This window comes from Tachysurus vachellii, chromosome 5 (assembly GCF_030014155.1).
Source record: "Tachysurus vachellii isolate PV-2020 chromosome 5, HZAU_Pvac_v1, whole genome shotgun sequence".
NCBI classification, from domain to species: domain Eukaryota; kingdom Metazoa; phylum Chordata; class Actinopteri; order Siluriformes; family Bagridae; genus Tachysurus; species Tachysurus vachellii.
The window spans coordinates 28,328,873-28,343,109 of NC_083464.1; the positions used below are offsets into that span (position 1 = coordinate 28,328,873).

The 14,237-nt window shown below is 42.7% G+C and overlaps 1 pseudogene; it reads right to left on the reverse strand.

Annotated features, from left to right (window-relative positions):
- Nucleotides 1-1,036: 1,036 nt before the first annotated feature.
- Nucleotides 1,037-2,657, reverse strand: LOC132846066 (uncharacterized; annotated as a pseudogene).
- Between the last annotated feature and the right edge of the window lie 11,580 nt (nt 2,658-14,237).

The following is a 14,237-nucleotide window of genomic DNA, read 5'->3' on the forward strand; positions in this document are numbered from 1 at the left end:
GGATATTGTTCTCCTGTAGGAAGGCGCTCAGTTGAACAGACACAACCTTTTCAAGTATTTTAGACATAAACAGAAGACGTGAAATAGGTCTGTAATTTGATAGGTCATTTGGATCTAAATTAGGTTTTTTGATGAGTGGCCTAATGACTACCAACTTGAAGGATTTAGGGACGTAACCTAAAGATAGCGAGGAGTTAATAATATAAAGAAGAGGCTCACCAGCTTTATGTAACACTTCTTTCAGTAATTTAGTTGGAATACCACGGTGCAAGCGTTTTATCTCTAACCTTCTGTAATCTGATTGGGGCAACAGTGTCTAATGTGCTAGTGAATATAGCGCCTATGCTGTTAGTCATTACATCTAGATCGTTTGTGTCTAAGGGTACAGTAAGATGTCCAGACAGATCAGGCAGGTTATTTGTGAATCTGTCTTTAGTGGTCGGAATAATAGTTCTACCGAGTCGATAACGTGGTGAGACACAGTTAGTCTGTTCTACAGGTAGTGTGTACGTTATGAGGTAATGGTCTGTGATGTCATCACTTTGAGGTATGCTATATCAGTGACGTCTATTTTGTGTGATATTATTAAATCTAGTGTATGATTACAACGATGAGTTGCTCTAGTGATGTTTTGTTTAACCCCAAATGAGTTTAGTAGGTCCATAAATGTGAGTCCTAACGCATTGTTTGTGTCGTCAACATGAATGTTAAAATCTCCTGCAAGTAACGCTTTATTAAAGTTAACCAATAGGTCTGAAAGAAAATCTGCGAATTCTCTAAGAAAATCGGTGTAGGGTTTATCTAATATTAATCTTGAATTCTTGTATTATATTAATCTTTATATTAACATTTTGTTTTATGTATGTTATGTAAAGCTGCTTTGAGACATTTGTTTGAAATTAAATATACGATTGTAATGATACATCAACTGATGCTAAGCTAGGGCACATCATCAGTGATGTTCCTGATCTCATTGGGTGTTTCGGGTCTTTCGAAACATCAGACACCCTCCTTCAGGTGACCCAACTGAGGATGATCAAGCCTCAGCTTGTTCCCTAGCAGCATTTGTCCACGGATCTGCTCTTTTGATCCAGAGCCACCTCGAAGCCTTCTCTGCAGCCTCTGTGTTATTACAGATAGCCCTTCTTCTTCTCTCACCCGTGATGCTGAGTGCAGTGTACAGTAGGCCCTGTAGAGGGACTGCCCTGCAAAGCCTCTGAACCCCACCTCCACAGGTAAGCACCTTGCCTTCCAGCCTTGGTTATGGCAGTCGTTGACGAGGCCTTCATATTTCGCCCTCTTCCGCTCCATTTGATCCTCCCATGGCACAGTGAGCTCCAACATGACCAGGTTCTTTGTTGCCTCAGATACCAAGACAATGTCAGGTCTCAAGGTGGTATTGACAACATGCTGGGGGAACTTAAGTTGTCTACACAAGTCCACTTTCAGCTGCCAATCCTGTGCGGTGTTCAGAAGCCCTGATGTTACCCTGGCAGATCTTTCTGGTTTCTCTCCAGCCCTGATGAAGCTGATGGTTTGCTTGGGGTTCTTTGACTTCCAGCAGTTGTTGATAGTAGCCTGGATGCTCTCTGCAATTGTTTTGAGCACCTGGTCATGCCTCCAGCAATACCGGCCTTCCCCCAAAGCTCTTGGGCAGCAGGTCAAGATATGCTCAAGAGTTCCCTTTCTCTGGCACAAGACACATCCTGGTGTATCGACCAGACCCCAGGTGTACAGGTTGGATGGACTGGGGAGGACGTCATAGACTGCCTGCACCAGGAACTTGAATGGCTCTGCCCGCCAAAGGTCAGCCCAGGTGATCTTCCTTCTCCACAGCTTGTTCCCATCTAGTCCAGGCACCCTGACATGCCATTTCCACTGCTTTGCTGGACCTTTCCTCCTCCACCGCAGCCCTCACCTCACCTTGAACTAGCTGCCTCCGCTCCTTCCCCCGAGCCTTGTCGAACCGGGGCCCTTGAAAGGTTCCTAGCCCAGCCCTTCCTCTGGCCACTGCTCCCACCAGAACACCATGGCGCAGCCGTGACTCTGCCTGGTCTACTGCTGCCTCTGCCTTCCATTTCCTGCCAGTCTTGACCTCTACCCCTGCCCCGGAAACTTTAGGGTCCCTAGACTCACGGTACTCCAGCACCTCTCTTACAAGACCTTGGACTCCTCTTTGATGGATTTTAGAGGGAGCTGCAACTTGCAGGTGTTTCCGTAAAGGGCGATACTACTTAAGTTCCTCGGGAGTCCCAGCCATCTCCTTAGGAAGCGGCTGACTCTCCTTTCCAGTTCTGACATGGTGGTAATCGGAAACTCATACAGGAGCAGAGGCCACGGTATCCTTGGTAGAATCCCATGTTAGTATACCCATGCCTTAAACTTTCCAGGGAGCCCAGTTTTGTCGACAATCTTCAGCCACCTCTCCAACTCCTCACAGGTGTTTCTGATGGATGTTGTATCCCTGAGGCTTCTGTCGAAAGTCCCAGGCTTTTAACTGGTTTTTCAGACAGGGTTGGGATTTGAGTTCCTGATATGGTAAAACAAATCTTCTCCACCACCCTGCCCTTCTTCAACACTAAGGATCTGGATTTAGCAGGCTTGAATGACATCTTGGCCCATTCAATCAGCCTCTCCAGCCCCTTAAAGACCCGCATCACTACTACACATCCCCGCTGGCAGAGGCTTTGCAAAAGTCATTGTTTTTCAGTGCAGTATTGAACTTCATCATATGAGCATCTTCACTGCAACAGATAAAAAAAAATTGATGAAATTCCTGTTTGATTACTGCTTCTGTGCACCTATTTGTGTGTGTGTGTGTGTGTTCGTGCACGCTCATTCACATCAGCACATACCTGTGATACTTGTGCAAAATAACCAAGAATGATGGGCATGGTAATTGCTGTGTTAAATTCTGACTGCTAGAGATAGACACACAAGAAGAGGAGCACAAACGCTTTTATATGTAGACAGCGAGAGAAAACTGCAGTGTTAAATATTGTCCCGTCAAAAAACAGTAAGTAACTGGCAGCACGGTTGCCAGCAAGTTACTGTTAAAATAACAGTGTCTTGCTGATGTTGAAATATAGTTTGTTACTGTTTTTATAAATACAGCATAAAGCTGTTATTTTCTACATTAACAGTAAATTACTGTCAAAAGCATTAACAGTTAATTAAAGTTTATTTTAACTGTAATCTACAAATTATGTTATTATACTGAGAAATGGACTTAAGAAAAAAACATTTTAATACAATGTACAAATATAGCCTTTGAAACAATAAAAATTTAACACAATGCAGTGTAACTTCAAAACGTGCTTTATTAAAACTTTGAAAAACAAAAGCCACTTTAATCACAAAATATTCTCAAAATTAGTGGCTGATGCAAGTGGAAAGACTAAAACTTAATAAAACATAACATTAATATATATTAATACATATTATATATATTATTAGAAAAAAATAAATGAGTGACTCAGAGAAATACTGAGTGAATATGAATTACTGAATAATTAGTAAATAAGAATTACTGAATGAAGAAAGAATTCAATGAAGAATGAAGTCAAAATTTAGGTATTCAAGAATGAATACCTGAAAAAAGTGTGCAACTTTAACACTAAAAGCATGTTTTCGTTGGTGTGAAGTGTATGTGTAAGGTGTGTGTGGTAAGTTAATGAGTGGGTTCACTTATATGAAGGCCTATTCAAAGTCCATTAGCTTCTTAAGGAGACTGGCAACCCGAGTGTTTCATGATTTCTTTTTGTGAGCGACCTTCCCTGTCCGCTTTGTTAGGACTTGTTCACCCTTGGTGCCTTTTTCAGGATTTATGCCAATGAAGCGCCTGAAAAAAATGCATACATTCAGAATTAGTGTGGGTAAATGTTTACTGTGGAGATGATAGTGGACTTTAGGAAAGACTCCTCAACACTACTCCCCCTCACAATATACAACAGCCCTGTGTCATCTGTGGAGGCCTTCAGGTTTCTGGGCACTACCATTTCCCAAGACCTGAAATGTGAGTGCAACATAAACTCCATCATCAAAAAAGCCCAGCAGAGGATGTACTTTTTACATCAATTATTAAAGTCTGGTCTGCCACAGGAGCTGTTGATGCTGTTGTTGCACACACAGAAAAGGCGGATACTTCTGGTGGCACATACAGTATATTGTTTTATTGCTGTAAAAACACATAAACAAAGATATAAATTAGTTATCTTTCAACTGTGTATCAGTGACTGCCAGAGTGGCTTCTTCATATATAAATGAAGCTCTATGTCCACAAACTCACTTTGCACAATCTTATGACAACACATCAAAAGAAAATGAGAGTATATTGCTGAATACTGTCTGTAACACATTAACATTTTCATGACATCAGACCGACAATAATACTCACAATAATACTCAATACTCAATAACCATACACAAACGGTGTATAAGCACTTTGTTTCCTTTTTAGTAGGCTATTTCTCTATGTGCTCTGTTGTTTACAAACAATCTGTATCAGCAATTTAATTGTCCCTTACCCATGACAGATGTACAGAACACAACCGTAACAATAAACAAATATCAACTCTTTCATAACAACGAGTGTTTGTAATTATATTTTCTGACGACATTAGGCACTTAGGTCGTAATGCATCACGCGGCCTCCACCAGCGCAGGGGCGTCGGCCACCTCCCAGCCGCGATTGCGCAATTCATCGCGCGGATGCAGCCGGCCGTACCCCAACCGCTCAATTTATCTATTTAATATACACATTCATCAAACTAACACATATAACTAACGTATAAACATTTTATGAACACAAACTGTGATGCCACATCACTCATCTTACCTGTAAAAACACAAAGAAAGATAGTAATTAGTTCAACATCTTTCAACTGTGTATCAGTGACTGCCAGAGTGGCTTCTTCATATATAAATGAAGCTCTATGTCCTGCGGCTCACGATCACCCTCTAGCGTCACCTGCCAGCGTCTACAGGTCTAAGTGATGTTCATTGCACAGTACTATATACAAATATATTTGCATATACATTTAACGCAAGAACCATATTTAACAAATGATAACTAATAATACTAATGAGAAACAACACATACATGACTACTTGAATCCATATCACTACACTGTTCTACACTGCAGTCATAGAAGCTGTCCTGTGCACATCCATCACCATCTGGTTTGGTGCAGCAACAAAACAGGACATAAACAGACTGCAACGCACGATTAGAACAGCAGAAAAAATAATTGGCGTCCCCCTGCCCACTCTCCAGGACTTTGTCATGATTCAGCCCGGACTTTTGGCCATGTGCTGTTGTTGTTGTCACGTGTCTGCCCCGCCTTCGTCTGCTCCTCCCTGTTTCTTCACCTGTTCCTAATGTTGTCATTGTCTTAATTGTATTTAAGTTAGCCGCGTTGCTGAATGCAGCGCGGATCATTAGTTGCGTGTTACCCCATGTCATATCTAGTCTTTTTTAAATGTCGTCAGTTGTATGGTTTCATTTATCGTCATTTTTTGTCTATGTCTTCTTTATTTATTAAACCCCCTTCATTTGAAGCTATCCTGCGTACGGGTCTGTCTCCTTCCATCCCGGTTGTGACAGAATGATCCGCCTTAAAACCCAGCAGACCCAGCAGGATAGCTTCCAGCTCGGACCGGCTTTTTCCCTTCTCCCCCTGGACTGTTCCGCCAGTCCTTCAGGTCTTTTTTCTCGGTGACATCGCTCCGCCTTTTTTCCGGTGAGGGACGCCGCTCCAGTTTTCGGTTCCGTCCGAGTCGGTCGTCGCCTCACTTCCGTAGCGGAGGATGTCACCAACCCGTTTTTGCCCCTTTTTTTGTTTTTTGGTGCCCTGCGGCATCGCCCCGCCCGTTTTCCGGTGAAGGACGCCGCTCCAGTTCCGGTTCGTCCGAGGAGGGCGTCGCTTCACTTCTTCCGCGGGGGGTGCTGCAGGCCCAGGGCGATGGACCTTCCCACCCTCCCACCCTTGGTATTCTGGATTTCAGGACATGAGTCTGGCTGCGGTGTGTCGGGGTTGTGTTCGGCCCTTCAGCTCGGCTGTGGATATCGCTCAGCCCTTCAGCTCGGCTGTGCCCTTCAGCTCGGCCCTTCAGCTCGGCTGAGGATATCGCTCGGCTCTTCAGCTCGGCCATGGAAGTCGCGTGGCCCTTCTGCTCGGCTGTGGACGTCGCTCGGCCCTTCTGCTCGGCTGTGGACGTCGTTCGGCCCCTCTGCTCGGCTGAGGACATCGCTTGGCCCTCGCTGCTGTGCCACTGTGAGCCTTGCTCCCCCCGCTTGCCTCGCCGTGTGCCTTACTCCCCCCACCGGCCTCGCCGCGTGCCTTGCTCCCCCCACCGGCCTCGCCATGTGCCTTACTCCCCCCATCTGCCTTCGCCATGTTCCTCGTTCCCCCATCTGCCTTCGCCGGGTTCCTCATTCCCCCATTTGCCTTCGCCGTGTTCCTTGCTCCCCCCATCTGCCTTCGCCATGTGCCTCGCCCCCCCTCCTGGACTCTGACAGGGTTTGGCGCTTCGGGAGCCGCGCCTTGGGGGGGGGTTCTGTCATGATTCAGCCCGGACTTTTGGCCATGTGCTGTTGTTGTTGTCACGTGTCTGCCCCGCCTTCGTCTGCTCCTCCCTGTTTCTTCACCTGTTCCTAATGTTGTCATTGTCTTAATTGTATTTAAGTTAGCCGCGTTGCTGAATGCAGCGCGGATCATTAGTTGCGTGTTACCCCATGTCATATCTAGTCTTTGTTAAATGTCGTCAGTTGTATGGTTTCATTTATCGTCATTTTTTGTCTATGTCTTCTTTATTTATTAAACCCCCTTCATTTGAAGCTATCCTGCGTACGGGTCTGTCTCCTTCCATCCCGGTTGTGACAGACTTGAACGACACAAGAACCAGAAACCCGGGCAGGGAAAATCACTACTGACCCTTCACACCCTGGATATAACCTCTTTCAGCTCCTCCCTTCTGGTAGGTGCTACAGGACTTTGCTTACTAAAACTGCCAGACACAGGAACAGTTTCTTTCCCCAGGCAATCAGCCTGATCAACAACTCACCATAATTATATTCACTGCTTCTTATCATAAGTACTGCATTATCAGAACTGTCAGTCATCACATCATCTGTATATATTACACACACTACTGCTGCTATATATTGCACAAAAAGCATATTGCACAATATTGTTATTTGCACTCCCACACTTTATGTACATTACTGATCGTTCATAAAATATGGATATAGAATCAGATTTATTGGCCAAGTGTGTTGGCCAATAAATTTGATTCTGACATAACGAGAATGTGAATAGAAATGATGTGAATTGAAGCATCTAACCTTTGAATAAATTCCAACATGGATGCAGCCTCATCTTGGTACTCCACACTGAAAATGTAGAAAGTCGAAAACACAGCAGCAAGTCCAGACAGGAAACTTGGCTGGATGCCCTCACAGATTATTTGCCCCTCAAAACTAATCATCCATTTATGAATGCAGCTTCCTGGTTTTTCACCTAAAACATTCCAAAGAAAAAAACAATGTCAGGCAGTCACATAACATATTCATTTTCTACTGCAAGATTACAAATAAATGCAAGGGAAACTGAAATCATTTTACCTAGTCACAGAGCCTTGTTCTTATAACATAACAAATGCATTTCAAAATGCTGATTGTGGACTGGTCTGGACAGACCCAGAAGTCAACATGTGTACATATTGTGTATTGTGATTACTGTGTATATGATTTATTTAACTCAATATTTTTGCTCAATAGTTGAAGGGAAAAACAATGTAATTAAATATAGCTGCAAGCAGCGATGACGGGCCTTCGCACGTTTGTTCATCGCTATACGGTGCCTTCCAGAAAACAATGCACGGTGGGCAAGTGCATCAAGTGGGTAAATATCAGTGGACTATTTTATGTTGTTACTGACCCATTTGGGGACTGTAGGTAAATGAAACCCCACATTTTAGACAAACGGGGGCGCTAGTGAGCCACTTAAGAGACACACCTTTGTCTGACCTTTTTGTCCACACTTAACAGCCGACAAATGTGATGTATGTGTCAAATTTCAAGTTAATCTAAGCACGCCAAAAGACTTAAATATGCCTGAAAAAGAAAGTAAAGTTTGACACGTTACCATGAGAACAGTGTTTGAGATATCAAAAATCCGTTCGCAATTTCGCATCTGCAATATCTCTGCACCATGTTGGCCAAGTCTGGTCTCAATTGCATGAATCCCCTAGGAGGAGTATTTAAAAGTTTACTGCATGAAGCTGACAAAAAATCCACCTTTGTGACTGACACACTTCCTGGGGCCTGTTGGTGGCGCTATACCTGGGACTCACAATAAGCACATAGATGCGATCGGAATCCTTGGCCGAACATACACACCGCGTGTCATCACAATAAGACATTTTTTGCTTTAGATATTAGACACTTTCTGTTTCTCTGAATTCGCCATAATTTTGTCGCCTCGCCATGGCAGCACCGTTCGAGATATCGAAACTCACTTCGCAATTTAGCAAGTGCAATGTCTCGGCATCATGTTCACCACTTTTGGTGTCAATCGCATGAATCCTCTAGGAGGAGTATTTAAAAGTTCATTGCATGCAACTGTGAAAAAATCCACCTTTGTGACTGACACACTTCCTGGGGCCTGTTGGTGGCGCTATACCCGGGACTCACAATAAGCACATCGATGCGATCGGAATCCTTGGCCGAACATACACACCGCGTGTCATCACAATAAGACATTTTTTGCTTTAGATATTAGACACTTTCTGTTTCTCTGAATTCGCCATAACTTTGTCGCCTCGCCATGGCAGCACCGTTCGAGATATCAAAAATCCCTTCGCAATTTAGCAAGTGCAATGTCTTGGCATCATGTTCACCACTTTTGGTGTCAATCGCATGAATTCCCTAGGAGGAGTATTTAAAAGTTCACCACATGCAACTGTTGTGACTGACACACTTCCTGGCGCCTGTTGGTGGCGCTATGTCCGAGATTCACAATAAGCACATCGATGCGATCGGAATCCTTGGCCGAACATACACACCGCGTGTCATCCCAATAAGACATTTTTTGCTTTAGATATTAGACACTTCCTGTTTCTCTGAATTCGCCATAACTTTGTCGCCTCGCCATGGCAGCACCGTTCGAGATATCAAAAATCCCTTCGCAATTTAGCAAGTGCAATGTCTTGGCATCATGTTCACAACGTTTGATGTCAATCGCATGAATTCCCTAGGAGGAGTATTTAAAAGTTCACCGCATGCACTTATAAAACAATCCAAAATGGCCGACTTCCTGTTGGGCGGAGCTCATAGTTTAGAGCGCGAAAGTTGTTCGGGTCGATGAGATCTATATGCGTACCAACTCTCGTACATGTGCGTACATAATTGCCCGATCTGTGCACCAATGTTTGTTTTTGCATTACAGGGGGCGCTACAGAGCCCCCCTGCCACGCCCGTATTCCAACCTTTGTCCAATCCTAGTGTCGCGCGACTCTGACGTGTGTGCCAAATTTCAAGAGTTTTCGAGCATGTTAAGGGACCCCAATTGGCCAATGTGTGGGAAAAAAAAAAAAAAAAAAAAAAATATAGCTGCAAGCAGCGATGACGGGCCTTCGCACGTTTGTTCATCGCTATACGGTGCCTTCCAGAAAACAATGCACGGTGGGCAAGTGCATCAAGTGGGTAAATATCAGTGGACTATTTTATGTTGTTACTGACCCATTTGGGGACTGTAGGTAAATGAAACCCCACATTTTAGACAAACGGGGGCGCTAGTGAGCCACTTAAGAGACACACCTTTGTCTGACCTTTTTGTCCACACTTAACAGCCGACAAATGTGATGTATGTGTCAAATTTCAAGTTAATCTAAGCACGCCAAAAGACTTAAATATGCCTGAAAAAGAAAGTAAAGTTTGACACGTTACCATGAGAACAGTGTTTGAGATATCAAAAATCCGTTCGCAATTTCGCATCTGCAATATCTCTGCACCATGTTGGCCAAGTCTGGTCTCAATTGCATGAATCCCCTAGGAGGAGTATTTAAAAGTTTACTGCATGAAGCTGACAAAAAATCCACCTTTGTGACTGACACACTTCCTGGGGCCTGTTGGTGGCGCTATACCTGGGACTCACAATAAGCACATAGATGCGATCGGAATCCTTGGCCGAACATACACACCGCGTGTCATCACAATAAGACATTTTTTGCTTTAGATATTAGACACTTTCTGTTTCTCTGAATTCGCCATAATTTTGTCGCCTCGCCATGGCAGCACCGTTCGAGATATCGAAACTCACTTCGCAATTTAGCAAGTGCAATGTCTCGGCATCATGTTCACCACTTTTGGTGTCAATCGCATGAATCCTCTAGGAGGAGTATTTAAAAGTTCATTGCATGCAACTGTGAAAAAATCCACCTTTGTGACTGACACACTTCCTGGGGCCTGTTGGTGGCGCTATACCCGGGACTCACAATAAGCACATCGATGCGATCGGAATCCTTGGCCGAACATACACACCGCGTGTCATCACAATAAGACATTTTTTGCTTTAGATATTAGACACTTTCTGTTTCTCTGAATTCGCCATAACTTTGTCGCCTCGCCATGGCAGCACCGTTCGAGATATCAAAAATCCCTTCGCAATTTAGCAAGTGCAATGTCTTGGCATCATGTTCACCACTTTTGGTGTCAATCGCATGAATTCCCTAGGAGGAGTATTTAAAAGTTCACCACATGCAACTGTTGTGACTGACACACTTCCTGGCGCCTGTTGGTGGCGCTATGTCCGAGATTCACAATAAGCACATCGATGCGATCGGAATCCTTGGCCGAACATACACACCGCGTGTCATCCCAATAAGACATTTTTTGCTTTAGATATTAGACACTTCCTGTTTCTCTGAATTCGCCATAACTTTGTCGCCTCGCCATGGCAGCACCGTTCGAGATATCAAAAATCCCTTCGCAATTTAGCAAGTGCAATGTCTCGGCATCATGTTCACAACGTTTGATGTCAATCGCATGAATTCCCTAGGAGGAGTATTTAAAAGTTCACCGCATGCACTTATAAAACAATCCAAAATGGCCGACTTCCTGTTGGGCGGAGCTCATAGTTTAGAGCGCGAAAGTTGTTCGGGTCGATGAGATCTATATGCGTACCAACTCTCGTACATGTGCGTACATAATTGCCCGATCTGTGCACCAATGTTTGTTTTTGCATTACAGGGGGCGCTACAGAGCCCCCCTGCCACGCCCGTATTCCAACCTTTGTCCAATCCTAGTGTCGCGCGACTCTGACGTGTGTGCCAAATTTCAAGAGTTTTCGAGCATGTTAAGGGACCCCAATTGGCCAATGTGTGGGAAAAAAAAAAATAAAAAAAAAAAAAAAAAAAATAATACTCCCGAGGAAAAACAATAGGGCTTCGCACCATTCGGTGCTCAGGCCCTAATAATACTCCCGAGGAAAAACAATAGGGCTTCGCACCATTCGGTGCTCAGGCCCTAATTAGTCACCCTCACTTTCAAAGAGTTTTGATTTTCAAAACTAAGCTATTTTAAATATTCTTTCATCATTTCTGTTCACACTAGCCTGACAGACGAGAACAAACCTCATTGGCTCTCACGTCAAACAAGCATTAAGATTATTTGATCTATATATGCTCAACGTTTATACATGAATAAACAAAATTAAATCCATACATTTACAATAACTTTATTAACTTTTTGAAGCATCAAACCTTTTTTTGTTGTTGTTGTTTTTGGACTTTCAATTGATGAACAAAAATTGATGAATTTTAAGAATTTTATTAATATATTAATTTGTTTTCCAAACATGAATAAAAGTTTTAAGCGCTTGGAACGACATGAGTGTGGGTAAAAGAAGGCAGAATATTTATTTTGTGTGAACTGTCCCTTTCAGTGTTGAAGTATGAAAGCATTTACCATGTTTGCTGAATTACATTAAAACACCCTTTGTGGCTTATGCAATAAAATAGACTACACATTCATACAATTCTATACATACCAAGGAGTATCAGTCGAAGAGTTGTAGGTTGTTCAAGTGTCCTTTCTACATCAGCTGCAGTGGAGGATGCCTAAGACACAGTTGCAATTATGAGGACATAGAAAATACACTAACAATAATGCATTGTATGCATTTAATTTTTAAAAGAGCATGTCTATTTCAGTTGTTAGGAAAATAATACCATGATAGAAAATAAACATCAACAACAACAAAACTTACATTTGCAAAAAGGATCAGCCCTTCCTGAGTCTCAGAGAAGTGAGCCATGAGAAGTTGGATGATGCAGAAGGAAAGCTCGAGGTCTGGCTGCAGAGAAACTGGCGTAGTTGGAAAAGTGAGGATTTGGAGGTTATTCCAGAAAATATCGATGAGACGTTATCGATGAGACCCGGGTATGTAATGCTTCAGGATGGTACTACATCATAGAGCCATCATGAAGCATTACATACCCAGTTCACCGGAGGATTTATATGTTTCTAGCAATTAGACTGATCGTTAACACCTAAAAATCACAGAATGAATTTGTGGGCGAAAATTTAAGACAAAAATGTTATAGTGAACACATGCTTCTTCATGACGGTTTTGTAATGAACACCGTAATAGTTAGGACCGATGATAGGTAGCGATTGTACTTCATGACTGTATTTGCAGACTGACATTTTATGATATATGTATATTAAGGAAAATATTTCATTTTTACACCATGCTCTGCAGTTCTCTAATAAAAGGGTATTTCATGCTATTCTGTATCACATGTAGTCACGCCATCTCCTCCCGTTGTGGACAATGTGACTGTAAGGCAGCGCTGATTATTCATTCATTCATTCATTCATTCATCTTCTACCGCTTATCCGAACTACTCGGGTCACGGGGAGCCTGTGCCATCTCCGTCCCGGGTGTATCCTGCCTTGTGCTGTGAGCCAGTGGCATGCACGAGATGTTATCAGACACTGGCATGTACGGGATGGAGTTACAGGACTCTACATACCTGATACTGGTTCTCTTAATACTGGTTCTCAGCAAATAAATAATAATAAACATAAAGGTACACCACAACCAATTATTAACTTATCCATCAGTAGACAGACGGACATACAGTAGATAATACAAAGAGAAGGAGAAATGGGGAAAGAAAAGAGAAATGTAAGGTGAATAAACAAAGAAAGATTGATGTAAAAATACAAAAAGTTGAAGAATTGGTTGAAGAGTTGAAAGATTTGAATGAGAGTGTTTAGAAGAAGACACCGAGAGATCAGACGCTGTACCTACTGGACAGCTGGAAGAAGATTCCAAAAGAAAAGAAGATTATAATGCATTATGTGTTATGATGATTTATTTTCAGAATGTTCAAGAAAAATTCTGAAATGCCTTTCTTTTTTATTATAATCATGTATTCTCATGTAATAGAGTTGATTAGATTAATATTGTTTATTTTACTGTAAACTTTCTTGTAGTAAACGCTTATAAAGCTTACTGTGTATTATCACTAGGGAGTATCCGCACACAAAGTGTTTCAAGGCCTGCTGTTGAAATGAAGCTTTCTGTGTATCCGTGGGGAGTAACCTGCACGTGTAGTGTTTTACAGCTCGCTGTCAAATTCTATGGCGGGAGAAAGCTTCACAGCCTGATAAGTCGCAGGAAGTATGACCATATATAGACATTAGCAGCGCACACAGAGTCGCTGGCGAGTTATGTTTGGGAAACCGAGAAGTGTTTTTGAAATAATATGGTAGCCGTCTAAAAGGCACAAAGCCAATCAAACTGGCCACGGTAAAAAAGTATAAAAGCCCGCCTTGAATCACATTGTGTGCATTCTATTGTAGACAGCCTTAGTGCATGTTATACTTTAGGTGCATCAGGGAACAAACGCAAGTTTACACTTGGAGAGTGTTTCTTGGTTTGTTATAATCTTTGCATCTTAATACTTTCTACTTATTCTAGTACTGTTTGATTATTTGAAGGAAGATTTTATTTGTAACTTTTTCTTTTTATTTTACATATATTACACACACCTATCTGTATTACACTACTTTTAATAAAAACAAGGCCTCCCATTGTGAGGATCCTGAAAAGACAAAAAGGTATAAGTCTGCCTCCTTCACTTAAAGATTCAAACAATAGATTAAGTAGAAGACCTTGGAGAGGAGCCTTTGTTAGAAAACCGAAGGGACTTCGAAGGACCCCTGC